General features: G+C 39.9%; 1 long non-coding RNA gene across 2 annotated transcripts; it reads right to left on the reverse strand.

Annotated features, from left to right (window-relative positions):
• Positions 1-484: 484 nt before the first annotated feature.
• On the reverse strand, positions 485-7,372 carry LOC107206832. Of its 2 annotated transcripts, XR_001522525.2 has the most exons (4): positions 6,595-7,372; positions 4,725-4,776; positions 4,067-4,229; positions 485-3,259 (listed from the first exon to the last, which is right to left on the reverse strand). It is a non-coding gene; the product is annotated as an uncharacterized LOC107206832 (long non-coding RNA). The 2 variants fall into 2 exon arrangements; XR_001522524.2 differs by having other exon boundaries at positions 4,067-4,776.
• Between the last annotated feature and the right edge of the window lie 10,350 nt (positions 7,373-17,722).

The following is a 17,722-nucleotide window of genomic DNA, read 5'->3' on the forward strand; positions in this document are numbered from 1 at the left end:
CAGTTTGCACAAAGTAATCCAGATGGAACAAAGAAATAACCATCCAGAATTCTGATGGCACACTCACGAGTGGATTTTCCTCTGTGGGGAGCTTCATATTTCATACAAATTCAGAGGTTCCAGTAGTATTTGAGGTATCAGCAAATCAGAACAATGCCAAAAATCAATCAATTTCACTGTGAGTAACAACAGAACTGGAAGCAGCTCCCATAAGGCAGAAAAATTGGAGATAAAAACAGGGGAGTGAGATAATGTTAATTGGATCCTTGACATGTTACCATTTCCTGCTGAGCCAAGTTTCAGATAAGACATTTGAATGTGGATAAAATGTGATAAGCTAGTTTTGGATGAGTTATACAGAAATTATGTTTCCTCATCTACCTACATATCATTACACCTTACCATTAGAAACAGTCTAGATATATCTACAATTTAAATATTTGAGAGCTTACTATGGGTTGAAGTGTTACATGGCCTCAGATTTCTCACCTCTACCATAAGCTTCATGAGGAACCTGAAGAAGGAGCTGTTAAAAGTGACAGTGAGTTGTGTGAAAATATCTATGTACAATATTAAATACATCTCTGAAGTTCATCTTCTCCTGCCTAGAGAAATTCAGTGGTGAGAGGGAGGGGAATCTCATGAGAAATCATTCAGAGGATCTGATGTTGGATGAGAATCAAAGGAATCATCTGGAGATGAGTGCAATCGTTTGTAAAAGATAACCACTTTCTGTGAACACTTATAACTTTGGAGAGAAACTACAGGCATTCTAGATCAACGAGAACTTCTGTTCTGAACAGTAAGGACAGTGAAGGTCAGGGTGTGATTGCTTTCTAATTCACCTTGGCCTGTAAACAATGGGCCTGGTGGGCTCTTATAATCAAATGCTTTGGAAATGAATCTGTGGGTCTGTTGGGGCATGGATCCTAACTGAAGCAGGATTTTTGTTCTTAGTGTATGAAAGCATGAATATCCAATGAATATTACTTATTCATTATCCTGCCTACTGGTTTTTAGCAGACTAGAAAAAACAGTATTTTGAGGGCATCAAGGGCAAAAGTGAGATCAGAACCTATTATATATTATGGGATATCATAATCTATGAAAGCACAGCCTCCTTAAATCTCTTAAGGACTCCTAAATCTCTTAAAACTCAAAATGTTTTGTTTTATAAAACCTCTGTCTTTTCTCCCTAACTTTATTATCCTCATTCCCCTCAGACAGCCCAGTGGTAGGGTAGAATAAAATATGATGCAATGACTAGAAGACTGATCAAGACAAGTGAAAAAATCAAATACAGAGCACTACTTTTTAAATTATGAGAGCTTTTAAACATATTCTGCAAGAAGATGCAAAAGAGATTATTTGGTTCTTGGCTTTTCAGCTGTGACCAAGCTGAATATCATCCTCAAAACTTTGCTCCAAATCAGCCTCAGTTCATAAACTTGTTCACTGACAGGTGAAATGCTCTGGCCTCTCTTATGTAGTAAGTCCAGTTTGATATCCTATAGTCCCGTTTTGGTCTTAAAATCTGTTAATATGTTTTCAACCATGTCAAGTGCAATAACTCTTCATACAAAATGGAATCTGTTGCCTTTATTCTCTCTGCAGTGGGTACTGTTAGCTACAATTTAGTTTGGCAAATGAAGAATCTAGGAGACTGACATATTAGTCCTTTTTAGACTGCTGTGTGTTAATTCTGAGAGACTGCCCTCTAGCCAGCCCTTGCATTTCGTTCGCTGTGTCTTGCATATAAATATTTTACTGTGCTCCAGTATAAAACTTTGATGGAATTTGAACTGAGGAAGCACAGATGAGACAAGGATATTCAAGCTTATCTTTATAAAATAAAAATGGTTTTTATCCTGGCTCTCTTACTCAAGCAGTTGGGAAGAAAACGTACTTGGTGCTCTGAGTTTTGCAAGGAGAGAGGTTTTATATTCTCATATTAATCATGAAACACGTGTTTGGATATTAAGGGAGATTGTTAAACTGTTCTGAGCCATAACTTTAGAAAGTCATACCTTCAGAGCATCTTTTCCACTAAGACTGAAGTGTTTAGAGGGCAGGCTTTTGTATAAAATGATACTAATTTACTAAATGTCTCTGTGATAAGATTTTTCCCATTTCACAGGGAGCAGAACAGTGGAAGGAGATAGAAAAGAAGGTTTAGAAGTAAATTAGTTATGAAATTCTGGGTATTTTGTTGATAGAAACAAATTATGAGCTCGTAGGTAGATAAATATACTCCAAGCTTGAAAGTATGGATTACTGAACTGGAAAATTGTATCTTGAATATAATTGCATAGCCCCTAAAAATAGCAAAAAGTATATTTGGAGTGTGGCGTTCCAGGAGTTTGAAAATTAACAACAAAGAAGTGATGTAATTTGGGACCAATATGTTTCAAGATATCAAATTGTGAGACATGTCAGGATTTTTCTAAGTAGAAACTGAAAAATGCTGCCTGCCTTGCAGTTACCATCTCTAAAATAGCCAATGCTATAAATAGCAATACAAGTTTATGTGCTGTCTCTCCCTTTCAGTAATGTTTTAATGCATTGGCCTTGACACCATACCCATACTTCTGTCATTTAACTTTGTTTTTTCCATTTCCAGAAACAAGATGCCTGTCCTGCAAAATTTGCCCATAATAATCCCTTAAAACATGGTTTATTTTTTATCCAAAGAAAGAACTTTAAAAATTCAAGTCACTATACTTCCCAAACTGCTCCATGCTGTTAACATTCTCCTTTTGGCTTTACATCATATACAATAAGCGCTTCATTTGCCTAATGAAAAACATATTTAAACTAATGAGTACACAGTGTTTTTATTTACATATGCAATTAAAATTTACCACTATTAATAGCTGACAGAGGGGAAGAGAAAGTATGATTTATTCCAGTAAGTGCACACTCTTTCAAGAGGACAGCACTTCACAGGCAGTTTTTAAATTGTCAGCAGTGCGGAAAAAAACATTCAGTGGTGGAAAAAGAATTCGGTGGTGTCGTTGTCCCTCTGGTCCATTTCTGAAGATGAAGCCATCAGCCTTTTCCCCCTCCTGAGGTGCACCAGAGTAACCATCCCCAGCTCACGTTTCTCCCGCATTCCTGTGGCTTCCTGGAGCAGTGTGGGTGTGTTCTCCCAGCCGTGGTTTATCCTGGGAGAGCAGAGCTGTGGGCACCAGTCAGAGCAGGAGCTCCTCAGAGCCTGGAGGGAGCTCGCCTGGGTGAAGGAGCACGCTGCCCTCTAGATCTGCAGGAGAGGAAAATGACACCAAATGCACCCAGAGTGAGGCAGGAGAAACAGGGTCACTTGCTGCAAATTGCAGGAGAGTGAGAAAGCTGGAGATGGGGCTGCCTGCAGCAGGCAGCGGCTATCTGACATTGACACAGTGAAATGAGATTAATCAAAAGGAGTCAGAGATACAGAGATCTTTAGCCCACCCCATTCTTCTTAGAAACAGAGTTCAAAGACACAAGCATCAGACATCAGCTATCACAGCATGGACAAACATGGCAAAGGGTGCTAAATCTTCCACCTTTCTGCCATTATCTCTCACAGATGTTACAGAGCCTGCCAGGGGAAAGCAGATTCCTGCTTCGAGCTGCACCATGTGCAAATGTGCTCTTGCTGAACACTGCTGTTACTACAGCACACTCTGTTCTGGCAAGTGAGGATTTTATCTGCAACACTATAAAGGCACTCAAATTCAATCCATCTTTATTGATATGCACTGATATGCATTTTTCTAAACATTTTGTGAATAGTGTAATCAGAGCTGGGACATCAAAATATTAGGAATATACATTAAAATAATCTTACTGCAGTTTTACAAGCAGCAATAATTTCACTTTGATTTTAAACTTTGGGTTGAGTTGCCCAGCTTTAATTTAAAGGAGGACATATGAAGAGACAGCAGAGAAAGATGAAGCTTTAATAACAATATATGTCCTGAACAGTAGGATTTTTTTTTATTTTTTTTAACTGGCATTCTTGATCAGAACCTTTTCAAGTGAAAAGAGAAACCACAGTTGAAAAATCCTGACTACAAAAGCATACCTGCTTATTGCAGCTGAATGTTGGTTCCCTTGCAGATGGCTGGCTGCAGTCACTCCGTATTTATAGGATGTGCTCCTGTGTGCAGGGGAAAAGGGCTGGCAGTGCTGGTACTAGGGCTGATCAAAGTGATCATTGCTACTTTTCTAACATAGACAGGCACATGCTGCAATGCAAAAATGCGTTGAAAGGATGTGGAAACTCCAAGTGGTAATGTCTAAAGAAGGGCTGTTCCTGTGGTGGCCTTCCCAGTGGATAGCTTTGAAAAAAGGCTGATACACAGAGATGCATCTGCAGATCTGAGGCAGAGGTGAGTAATGACATTAGGGATAGATTTGCACTCACAGTCTTGGTGCAAATTGCTGGACATAAGCCTGGCTAAGCACTCCAGAGCCTTAGCTGGATCACACAGCACACCCTCTGTGTGCCCAAACACACTGTGTGGCTGCAGATTTAGTGCCTGTGACACCGGGGTGCTACAAACACTGTGTGGAAATGTGGGATTTTGTGCAGACACCCGTCAGTTGTGAAGTTCTTTTTAAAAGCTGAATCAGTTATTTACTACCTATGTTGTGCTGACTCTCAGCTCTGAGGTGCTGTTGCTGTTTACAGCACCCAAGGAAACAAAAGGAGTATCCAACAATACCAAAAGGAGACTCACCTTACACGGGCTGTAAGGAAACAGGCGAATGATGGAAAATAGGCAAGCAAATCTGTAACCACAGAGCAGAGGAATCACCAAGTGCTATGTGCATTATAAAATCAACCCTCTCATTCACAATGCCACAAGACAGATTCAGGAGCCTGCACTTAGGTAACAACGTCTCCTTTTCTTCCTCTTCTCTCTTTTTATTCATGGCCATAATGTACATGTTGGGGGAAGAAGGATCAAAAGGATGGCTATGTAAAAATGTACTTTTTCACACACTGTTGTGTGTAAAAGGTGCTGTAAAATCTCTGATTTGTCTCTTTCCAATGATGCAGTACCATGAGGCATGAGCAGGGTTTTCAGCACAACAGAGTCAATATTGCTGTGAAAGACTAAATTGTATTCTTTTCCACCTTCTGCTACATTAACAAAACCGCTTGCTAAGTTTTGATTCAAGGGCATTTGCAATTGCAGTAGCTGATGATGATGATGCATTAAGCAGAAAGAATATATGTTGACTTTTAAACTGGATTCAGTTGTTATAGTATGAATATTTTGAAATTATTATTTGCAAACTCTTAGGATTCATAGTGGAGTGCCCTAACTGTATTAATTAAGGAATACCAAGATGTCATTCTAAGAGAGTTAATTTTCTAACTAATCACCGCATTACAAATGTGGTTATTAGATAGTTCTGGAATCTCTTGCCCCCTCCCCCGGCAATTAATTAGTATTTCAAAATTAAATAAATTGTAATGTTATGGTTAAGTGACTCAGGTTCTAGATGGCTGTAGGTGATACAGCTGTAGTGACAGTCTGAGCTCTCAGGAGAAACATTAAAGAGCAGCTCAGTACATGGCTTATGCCTAATGATCATTGAGTTCCATGAAAACATATATGTACTGGTCTGAAGAAACACATCTTTTGAATTAGTATGAAGTGGCTTTCAAAGAGAAAAGAGCTACTCATTATTTAAGTTACAGTCCTGTCCTTCCTTTTCTTTAAGCTTATGGATTCTTGTTAAGATTTCCCCCTCTACCCCCCAGAAATTAATTGATGGTTTTGCCTTTAAAATTCAGCCTAGTTTCACAAGACTCTTTTCCAAAACAACATGTAAAATATATTGCTGAAACGGAAGGATATTGCACACAAAAATAAACTGGCCAAATAATGTAGCTGTGCTGAATTATTCACAGCTATCTAGCAAGCATTGTTTGCAATAGAGCAACTAAGTAAACAGGATGGAAAATGAGTTTTGGCATGATTCTAGGAATTAGCATTCTCCATTTCTATGGTAACATTGATAAAAAGTTGTTACTAATAATAATGAAATACATGCAGAATAAAAACGAGCAAGCTAAATAGAAGACATCTATTGTAAGCTTAAGTGTTTTTCCCTTTTTACTGGGAAACACATGTACAAGCTTGCACACATCTCAACTTGGGTGCAGTGCAGATTATTGCATACATTATTAGCTCAGTTTGCCAACAAGAAAGGACAGATGTTTGATGAATAGGTATGTGACCTAGGATAGCTGTAGGAAGACTATTAACACAGAAAAACCTATGAAGAGATTGTGTTTGTTTCACAGGCATTTTGTAGAATCACAGATTCATTACCAACTACTAATGAATCCAGGATACATTAAAATTTTTGGCAGTTTTCTCTGACAAGAATGCCCAATGATAAAAAATACACAGAAAAAACTTTCTAAGATGAGAAAATTTGCCTAACACATTTATAGTCCTAGGTAGAAAATAATTTTCTTTACCTCCAGCTACTAATATAACGTATTATATAGTTCTTATCAGTACACATATACATATTTATTTTTTTATTGTTTTATAGATCTGTATCTAGAAAAAAATAATTTTGCCTTACCAGGGTTTCGCAAATCTCAGTTGCAGTGGAAGGAAAATAATAAAAAAAACATAATGCAAATCTTACTACCCCTTCCCTTAGCAGAAAACTTGTGAAGGTTCCTGATGACACAGAGGAGAGAAGTCTGATCCCATCATCAAATAAATCAAAATCCATTACAGGGAAACAAGGAAGAGCAGGAGGGATGAAGAATCATAAAACCTCATCTGCATGTTCAGCTTTGCCTCAAATACAATCTGAATGTGCAGCAAAGCTCTACCAGCTTTACATAAGCAGGGCTTCTCATTCATTTTCACAGGGTTCTGTATTTTTGAGTTCCAGAGAGAAGGAAAAAAACACTTTGAGTTGTCAAATATTTTCAGCTTCTGGGTGGAACTGAATGCCTGATCTGAAAGACAGATTTAACAAGTTTTCCAGGGCACACTCAAAAAATACAAATAATTTAGAGACACTGTGTGGGAGATGAAGTGTCTACGTGAACCAGCAGCAGCGAGAGCAGCCGGGGAAAGCACTGTCTAAATCATCTGGAGAAAAGAACAATACAACACATACTGCATGTATGCTAGGGGAGGTAGAAACCGCTTTCTGCCAAAGTAAAATACATTTGGATCAAAGATGCAGTGTGAAATAGGACAAAAGCTGCTGAGAGCAGCTCCAGGCAGTGCTGTTAGTGAGTGAGTGTGTGTGTCATCCTGTGCTGCCCAGGTGCCCTCTGCAGCTCCCTGTGCTGGCTCATTTGGGGGCCAGACCCTCACTGTCACCTCAGGTCTATACCAGGGTTCACACTTGCACCCTGGATAATGGAGGTTGAAAACTCTGCCCACAGTAATTTTTTGTTTGATAGACTTAATCAGAACTAGAAACAGGAGGCTTCTTTGAGAGTTCCAGCCAGGAGAGTGTCAGGGTTACTACTGTAGCTCCCTGTGAGAGCACCCTGCTTGCCTTGCACACCAGACATACCCCACAGCTGCTCAGCTCAAGATAGAAAGTGAAACATTGCATAGTGTGCCCTCATTGGGCATAATTGCATAGAAGTCATGAGGTTATTTAATCCTGCTGGCTATTCAGATTGGTAGCTATTAGAAGGAATTGCATGGCAGCATCTGATGTCATCCAAGTCACGCTAGGGTGAACCTGCACCAGGAGCACCACTGGTCTGGACAGCCTGGAACAGTCAGGGCTGTGGAAAGAGGTTGTGAGCCCTCAGACCAGAATGGTTTACTCTAACAAAAAAGGATGTATACACAGCAGTGATAGCACAGCTGGGGAGGAGCAAAGACCCCCACCTTGCTCCTTGCCTTTCTCAGCAAAGAGGTCTTGAGCCTGGCAGTTTTGACCTTGGAGATCAAGAAACATCAGAGACCAAAGCCACTGGAGACCAAATCATAGTGTTGGAGTTGTTGGAGTCTTAATATTGTCCCTTGACTAATCTGTTTGATAAGTGTTTGCTTTTCCAGTTGTTATCATTTAGATTGTCATGAGCTGCTTGACAAACAAGTGCCTGCTTGGAGTTTGGAGGTTTGCCTGGTTTCTCACTCCAGCAGAGCAGTTCAGCAGTCATGGCTATCCCCCAGTTCCCTTATCACAGCAGCTGTGACAGTAAGAAATCAGAAAAGCTTTATTTCCTTCTGACCCCCATCATTGCAAAACCAGAGCTAACACAAGTGGTAAGAAAATGCTGGCAGCTCTGGGCTGCCTTGAGCTGGCCCTCCTGGCCAAGGCCTGTCAGGGTGTTCCAAAGATAAAACTTGAAGCAATAACAACTAATTAAACATTTTTAGTCAGAGCATCAGTCTCTGTCACTTTCCACCACACGTCAGTGCCAGGTATTTCAGTTCTCACATTTTCCCTGTGAAAGGAAACCTTTCCACTTTCTTTCCTGAGAATGCCATCTCCTAAGGAAGATGTTAGGAAAGGCTGAGGGCTGGGGAAATCATGGCAGTTAATATCTGAACTATTTGCAAACAGTATTACTAACAGGGTTAAGCTAATTTGGGGAATGAAGCACAAAACAGAAATTACAATCTTTAATTTGCTCAGGGAAAACATTTCAAAAGACCATCCAAAATGCTCTTTGGTGAGGGATGTGGAACATCATTTAGATGCCACGTATGTTACACCAGTTATTTTGGAAATTCAAGCTGTAATTTTCTCTAGTCATAGCTGTACACAAATCAAGATAATTAAAAAATTACAATGCATAAGATATGGGTCTTTCAGGAATGAATAAAATGAATTTGAAAGGTAATTTTCATAAAAATTAAATAAAGAACAGATTAGAAGATGTGCAATCCATGAAATATTAAAAAGTTTCATTTAGGTACTTGCTATAGGACTTAAACTTCGAAAAATAATAAAAAAAAGGTAATTTCAGAGATTGACTGGCCTCAGAGGGTGAGAGACAAACATTTGGATTATTAGTTCTGACAGATTTTTCATCTTGTTGTTTCTGCTTCATCCTTTTTCAAAATGCTAGTAATTTATTTTTTTTTACAAAATCTTTTAATACGTTCTTAGAATTCCTTATGAGGAGAGGATTGTATTGAGTTCATTTACACCCTGAACATGAACAGACAGAATCTCCTCCCTTCCAGTGTCACACTGTAAGTGATGCAGACTGAATTCACACAAGTCCTAGCTGGTGCCTTAACTGGTCAATATCCTTTGTGAATCTGGCTAATTAACAAAAACCGAAGCCATATCGTAACCTCAGCAATACTTTTGTAAAGTTTTTTGAAAAAAACCAGATGAACAGGATTGACACAAAAGGTAAGGCAGAATCTGACACACATCACTTCCGTGTTTTTTTTCCCCAGGACTTCTGAATTTGCTCCTCTGTACAAAGTGACTGCTTTTGTCCCTGTTTGCACGTCTGTCTCTATACTTACTGATCTAGAAAAAGTGTTTCTATTTCTACAGATAATAGCCACACTTTAATGTTTTACTAGTACAATAATTTTTTTTTCAGAGCAGCTCTCTTCCAATTATTTACCCTCCTAAGCACACCATTCTCAGGTGCTTCTTCCTAAATGCAGTTTTTTTATCACTTCTCAGCCATGCTTCTCTTGACATATGAACTCTTAAACCTCATGCATTAAAAAAGTTCCATTGTTACATCATTACTTTATTTATAAACATAGATTGAAATTGGTACAGAATTATTTTCTCTTCCTGTAACCCGTGCAGCCAAGTCTTAGATTAATGCTGGGACTTCAGCACAGGAACACAGCCACAAATCCTAACATCCTAAGTATTTTCTCTTTTTAATCAATTTTGCCTTTAGCCAAAATTGAGGTAATGTAGAAATAAACCTGTCAGATGTAATTTCACTTCTCCAGTGCCTCCGCTGGAGAGCACGGAGCCGTGCTGTTCATCAGCGTGGGTAGAACTGCTGCGAAGCCTCTAGCCAAAGTCCCTTTCTCATGTCTCTCTCCTTGCATGTTCTAATTTAAAAAGAGAGTATTAAACTAATCATTTAGATGTAGAACTCTTCCTCGTATTCAGAGGGAAATATTTCATTGCTTAGCTCCATAGCATCCTCTGGTCATCCCACGAAACACAGGTCCCAGAACGGGACATTTTTAAGCATGCGTTGATTCACTTTGCCAGAACAATTCTTAGCCATGATTGCTTCTCTCACATCATTTATCTCTTCAACTAAAAATCAGAGTTATTCACCAGCTGAGATTTATTGAGCCTCACCTCTGCTGGAGCCAGCACTAGCAGAATTACAGAGAACCCTTCAGTAGTTAGAGGCCACTGTGTTAGCTGGAAACCCAGAGAGCTGGAATGGTGTGCCAAAGTTAGTCACTGAAGTGATTTATGAATAAAACCTGGGATTCAAGGAAGGGATAACTCTTATCAGGCTACTCACATGAGGAAAAAGAAAAATCTGCTCTTCCAGGTGTATGTGTGACTTGATCTGACAGGATTGTTTGCAGTCTGGCCTTTTTGTGTAAGAGCAGCCGCAGGATCCCGATCCATGGGTGTCTGACTGTCACAACCAGCGCTGCCTGCAGAGCCGCCCTGACCTGGGCTGCCAGGGCAAGCACTGGTGCTCCTCACAGAGACTGCCCTTCATCTAAAGTGCAGCAGAGGGGGACAGGCAAAAACCACTCCAAAAACATCGCAAACCTTTTAAACTGGCTTTGCCTTAAGTGCGTACCTGGCAGTGATTTGTGGAAATGCTGAAGAGGCTGGTACCTCAGCACAGTTCTCACTGCTGTACCTTGCACTTGGCACGTGCTTCCTGCACCTCACCAACAGCCCTCTCACACAGCTTAATCCTTATTCTGGCAAGTCTTACCTTGTGGGTTTAGAGGACAGACATGTAGGATTTCTCAGTTAGGGCTATGTCATATGTACAGATTTTTTGAGGGGTCCCTTGTACCTCCTTTATGGGTGTACTGCAAGGCAAAGATGCAGTGGCAACAACCAGGGTTTGGCCCAGTTAATTCACCCTTAAACAAAACCAAGAAGCTTCAGAGTGCACTGAATGGAAAGGAAATGTTTGTTTACTGGACCCAAGCCTGGAGATCCTTCCTTGGTGCAGATAATAGAAGCAGTTTTGTGGTGTGCCAGCCAAGAAGAACATCCCTTTCTCAGCATGGCATCCAGCTAAACTAATCTTTGTTTTCCACAGGAGATGTTTTTTCAATAATTCCTACGAGCTAAAGGACTTCATTAAAAATCATGCAAGTGTTGATCCAGATGTTAAACATCTCTCTACAATGGGAAACTCTCTTGGAAAGCAGTAAAGAATAATGGGTCCATTGTTATCTGGTCTTGAGAAAAGAGAGCAATATTGCCTATTTATTAAATGTTACTATGTGGAGGAATTTATTTCATTGTATGCATGCTGTTTGAAATACATTTAATTATAATGGGTTTGTGTAATTAAAGTGTAGGTAAACACTCAATTTCAACCTATTATAGCACTGAAATTCATTATTGCTCCTTGTAGACTTTCCTTTAGTTCTAATTTTTATATTAATTTTATATCAGTTTTAACCTTGGAAAATGATAATATTGTAAAAATAGCTCTTAGGCTGATAAACACAAGCTCACAATGTTCAACTCCAGCAGAGACTCAAGGCTGAAGCCACAATTTCCTGCACACTGGACTGTGATGTGTCTGGCAGCCACCCACTACCAGTGGGATCCTTAGATGAAGGGCTCCTTCTCTTAAATAGAGAAGGTTGTCCACAAAGCACATTAAAAGTCCCTGATCCCTTGCTGTAGGTTGCCTTTTCAGAAATTGGGGAGACCTTTCAGTGTGAGGATCTGGACATATTCACTCCTTGGAGCACAAGATTTTGTCTGAAGGTGCTTAAAAACCATCAGGGATGGCATGGTCAGAGCCCAAGATCTAGATTTGATACTGACTGTAATTAGACTTTCATTTTCACTGCTTCTTTATTAAAAAAGCAGAATAATAATATATTTAAAAGTAGTGAATGAGAAGATTAGGGGTCTGAACAAGTGCAAAGAAAACAAAACTTTTTGTAATTTGTAAAACTTGCCAGACTCTTATCCTAACAGGCAGTTTAAAAATGCTTATTAGCACAGGCAGAGAGAGACAGGAGGGAAAATGGTATAGATCTAGAAAGGCTACAGATGTAATTATGGTTGTCCTCAGAGTCTGACATATTAGGTAATTTTGAAACAAATTCCTAATGGAAAACCTTTTAATGAAATATATTAATGAAATCCACATCGATACTATTGTCGGGGTATAGGAAGAAATTTACTTAAAAGAATTACTTCCAAGCAAACAGTTTTTCCAATTTAATTTGGAGCTACCTGAATTTACTGAAAAGTACAAAATTGATTGATTTCTAAAGATCCCATCTTGTAGAAAATGGCATTGTTCTGTCTGGGGAAGGAATTTGCCATCATTTCTGTCATGTTCTTGCAGGGCTTGGATCAATGCAACTTCCAGCAAGAGCCTTGACTCTGGCCCTTTTCCTGGAGAGGTCTCTGCAGACTGGGTCTGGTGAGGGGCAGTGCTCTCTCTCTCTCTCTCTCTAGGACAAAACACATTTCAAATTTCTGTGCTTGATCTGGCCCTTTAGATTACCTTTTAAAGTGTTTTTTAGGTGAAGGCAAAGCAAACATGGAAGAAAAAAAAAGTTCTGTTAGGTTTTGGGTTTGGGAAAGGATTCTTTGTTCTTTGTGGTTAGGCTGTCATCACTGTTAAACTTGAACTCTAAGCCACTTCTGATTCATGCACAATAAATGGTAACTGCTGATAACTATTAAAATCTAAAGGAAACACATTAACACTTCTCCCATGTCATGTCTAACAGGAAGAAATAGTGTTGGGAAGGCCTTCATGCATCTGCAGTGCCACAGTAGATTCAGGGAGCTGGATCACTCAAAAAACAACTCATGCAAATGCCATGAAATGACCACGACAGCCTTCAAAAGTGGCTGAGTGATGAACTCAGGTATCTGAACTCAAGCTATCAAACACCTCACTGATGACAACACCCAGACAGAGGTTATTTATGTCAGTGGCAAGCTGTCAGCTCATTCCTGTGTCGCAGTAACAGGAGTTACCCTCCTGAGCACCATGGGAAAGAATCATTTTCCAACCCCCACGGTTAAAATGCAAACCCAAACCAGGAACCAAGCTGTGCCCTCTTTATACCTGTAGATCTGCCATGGAATTCTCACAGCTACCAGTAGCTAAGGCAGTAAAAACTCTCTAAAAGTCCAACTGAATATTGAAAAGTGTTTTTCTGCAGATGACATAGATCCTGTAAGCAGTTAAAAAGCATTTGCTAGAACACGCATTTGCAGACGGTATTTGTATTTGCGTCTGCAAAAAGTTCTGAGCTTTCAGAGGCATTCTTGATTATAGTTCTGCCCTCTGTAGTAGGAAGTGGGTATGTTACAAATTGCTAGGGTAGGGTTATAAATATTAGTCTTCAATACAACTCACTTCTATTTCAGGCTGCACACTTCCACATGTTAATTTTTAGCCTTCCAGCAGACATCCAGAGAAAGGCCCTGCCTTAGCTCATCAGCTGGGGCTGATATTTGATTTGCCTGCCAGTGCCCTACTGCCACTTGTGGCTTTTTTTTGTTACTACAATAGGCTTTCCAGTTTCTACAAAAAAAGAAAAAAAATTCACCTGACACATACTTTGAAAGAGAAAAGCACATTTGTTACTGTAAGAAATACAAAAAAAAAACTTCCTCCACTTCAGACATATAAACTGAATTTGTATTAAAACATTTTCTTCACCTGACACAGGGAACTGCGGCCAGAAGGGATATTGATAGCTCTGTAGGAATGCTCTAGTGTTGGCTTTAACAATACTGTCAGCCCGCTTCACCAATCATGCTAATTCATTTAGCAAAGCCCCATCTGTAGTCTGTCATTTACACAAGCACTACACATTCACTATTTTAAATTCTCATTCCATCACATTTATACGGTTACCTCCACAGTCCCCCTCACAGCACACATTGCCATATCCACTTGAATTTCTGAAGCAGGCAGAAAAAGCCTGAGGCAAGGATTTTAGTGGAGCCACACACACACCTCCCTATAAACTTCTTCCCTTGTTACTGGAAACCCAGGTTCACCCCTCCATCTCCAGCAGCCTTTAGACACAGGTTTTGCTGAGCAGCAGAGCTCTGCCATTCCTGTTTTAGAACTGAATGTGTGGCTCATCAACTCTGTCCAGAGCCAATTCTTTGGTGAGGCCATGGCCCCCCAGGTGAAGTGACACAGACCCTCCCCACCTCTCCTGCTGCCTCCTGTCCTTCCCACCCTGCCACCTTTTCTTCCCACCCTGCAACCTTTCCTTCCTGTGCCACATGCCAGGAATGGTGACTGTTCCAGAGAATTATTGTCTCTGCACAGTTCTTTCGGGAAGCATGTGTGTAATCAACATTTAAAGTGGGAATTATTTATAAAACAATCGTTGTGAGGGCTGAGGACTCTAATTATTCTGTGCAATTAGTCCCCAAGTAGCATGAGACTGCATTCCCTGGTGATCTGAGCTATGGAAACATTATGAGTGCCTGAGAGAAAATAGTTCTCGCTAAAAGAGGTTGGCTACAAAAGGTAATCACTTGGTAAAGGGAGGGAAAAGGACTGCAGGTAAAGGAGCAAGAAATTGGAAGTTATTTTTCCTATCTTCTTTTGAATCCTCTGTCTCTCCAAGGAGAAGCAGACATCTGCCATGGGGTGAAGCAAGTGCTTTAGTTATGGCAGTCACAGATAAGAGCACAGAAACAGCTGTACAGCTGGACATCATCAAATCAGAGCAGGCTGGTTTCATGCCCTAAATACTGCTGCCATCTCTTCTTCAGTGGGCAGCCATCAGTTCACAGACTATTTTCCATCTTTTTCCATGTGAAAGATCCATTCCAAACATCTCAGCAAAGAAAGGGTTCATCTTGGAAAAGACTGCCTAAAATTTTGCTTGGGTTTTTAAATTAAAATATGCTCTCCTGCTCTACCTCAGTATTTATGACAAAACAACCATAAGATGAAGCATTTTTTTTGTCAGAAGTGAAGTCAACAAATGGTAAATCCCAAATATGGCAAGGGGAATTTAGGAGTGTCATGAGAGCCACTAGCTCTGCACCTTCTGAGATGACACAGTTTTCAGTGTAATGCCTGCCAGTCAAATGCGTGGCATCTGCCCCCTGAGAGCAGGCCCAGCACAGCTCTTTGAATCCCTAATCCCTTCTCAAATCAATTCCTACTCTCCTGTCTGTTCTAATTTAAATTGGTGGCAGAAGTGAAGCATCTCCCCCTGGGACCTTGCCCCTCCCAGACTGTATCCCCACCACCAGAAACCCCAGCTAGGGGCTCAGAGAGCACCCAAAGGTGGTGCTTTCCACTGGTGGGATGATGAAGTGTCACAGATGAACCAAGTGAAATGTGGGTGGCTGCATGGGAAAATGTATTTTGTGTAAAGTGTAGATGTTTAGAGGTGTTGCACCCTGTTGTTTTTAAATCTGAATTTGAAAGAGTTGCTTGCATGCAGGATAGACAACACTGGCTCCCTGCACCATAGTCAAGGGAGACAAGAAAGGTTCAAAGGTTCTCTAAGGAATATTGGTCACTAGATGGGGAAAAGTGTGTTTCCCAGAAGAATACTTCATGTGAATACCCTGAAAATGTTTAATTGACCTTGAGAGGAGGTAATACTGGAGTTAATTAGGATTGCATTAAAATTTAAATCCTGACAGTTTTGTCTGCTGCTTCTACTGTCAAGACTTTTATGTTTGAATTTACTTCCAAAAGCCTGCAGGTGATAGTCTGCACTTTGTCACAGTTCACAGGGTAGGTAGAAACTCAAAGAGAACCATGTCCTTGCAAGAATATTATTTTATCTGAAGTGTGACTAACAGGAAGGTCATATTCTACCCCCTTTCCTCCCCTCTCTTCCTTAAACACCTTATTTGCTGGAGCTACAGAGATTTAGAAAGAAAAATCAGGGCATCATATAATGATTCATAGCCAAGCACAGCAGAAGCATTAATCATTCACATCTTTAACTCTAAAAGCATATAAACTTCCAAGGATGATCAGTCCATGAGACGCATTTATATTTTAGCTGGAAATCGGATTTAGAAATGGAACATCCTGAACTTCTGACCAGAGAACAAAGAACATGAAATGCCACAGAGCCGTTTTCAAAGAGCCCAAACGCACGGCTTCTGCTCATGTAAAGAGGCAGCCTTTCATATAAGCAATCCTATTCTTTGCAATTCAGTTCATGGTTCAAGAAAATATCAGGAAAGATGAGCCAGAGGAGAAGAACAGAGCCAAGCACGCTGGGTCTGCCTGTCCCTCTTAACAAGAGAAGTAAGGGAGGGATGCTGACGCCTGACAGAAGAGTTGAAAACTTGGAAGAGACCTTGGTATGATTCATTCTTCTGTCTGAATAGACGTTGGAGATCTTTCTGATGATTCTCACATATGTTTCTAGTGGGTCTACTGGAAATGTTGGAAGAGAATGCACTGAATGTAGGCTCTGTCCTGGGATATGTGGCAAAAAGAAAACATCCCTAGGAAAAAGAAAGCCCAGCAGAGACAAATACCAAGTGCAAGTAACGAGCAGAGGACAGGACACACTGTATGATTTTTAATATGTGTAGTAGCAATTTATAAATGAGTCTGGGTTTCACTGCCTGCAGGGGATAATGCAGTGATAAAGGCAGGTGGCAACACTGGCACTGGAAATTCAACATGTCCCTTTTGACATTCTGTATCTCCCTTTGATTCTTCACAGGAGAAGGAAATGCCTTCATACTCTCCATATTCTCTTTAACAAAAGAACAACAATACTTCTAATCTGACAAAAGGAAAATCTTGACCCATAATACAGGCTGAATTTCTGGGTAAATTAGAAACAATCAAAACTATTATATACTTATGGATTTCCCAATGATACAAAAGTCTGTAACTCGTACTAGGGGAAACAGAATAGGTGATAGCAAGACCATGTTTTAAAAAAAAAAAAGTTAAAAAGAAAAGTTTAGAATTTCTTTATTACCAGTAGGTTTCTGATTTTAAAAAAACCCACATTTTATAATCTGTCATTTGCATTATTTAGCTTTAAAAACAAAAAATATATTTAAGAACAAAAAATACATTATTTAGTTTTAAAAACATAAAAACATTTCATTTTATAATGTGCCATTTGTATTATTTAGCTTTAAAACCAAAAAATATATTGAAAAAGCAATCCTTCCTTCCTTCCTGCCTGCCTTCCTTCCTTCCTGCCTTCCATTAACATACCATGAGTCATATTCAAACTCTAAGCCTGTTGTATGTATTTAGTTGTCACAACAGCAGCAGTATCTTCTGGGAACAAGGCAATAGGAAAAGGATAAGAGATAAGATGTATTATACTGTTGATGCGACTTTTGCACAAGATACTAGAAACTGAACTAGGAACAATGAAATTTTAAAAAAATTTGAAGAGGAGTAGCAGAGAAGTGGCTCAGAAGCCTTAGGAGCATATTACATTGTTGAAAGTTTTTTGTTGGTACTCTGGAAGGGAAGATCTCCTGGGAGAATTGATACCCCATGAACCGGGGGTAAGGTGAAGTCTGCATTATTTCTGAGCACTCCCCACTAGCCAGAAATCTTGCT

Source organism: Parus major, chromosome 6 (genome assembly GCF_001522545.3).
Source record: "Parus major isolate Abel chromosome 6, Parus_major1.1, whole genome shotgun sequence".
NCBI lineage: Eukaryota > Metazoa > Chordata > Aves > Passeriformes > Paridae > Parus > Parus major.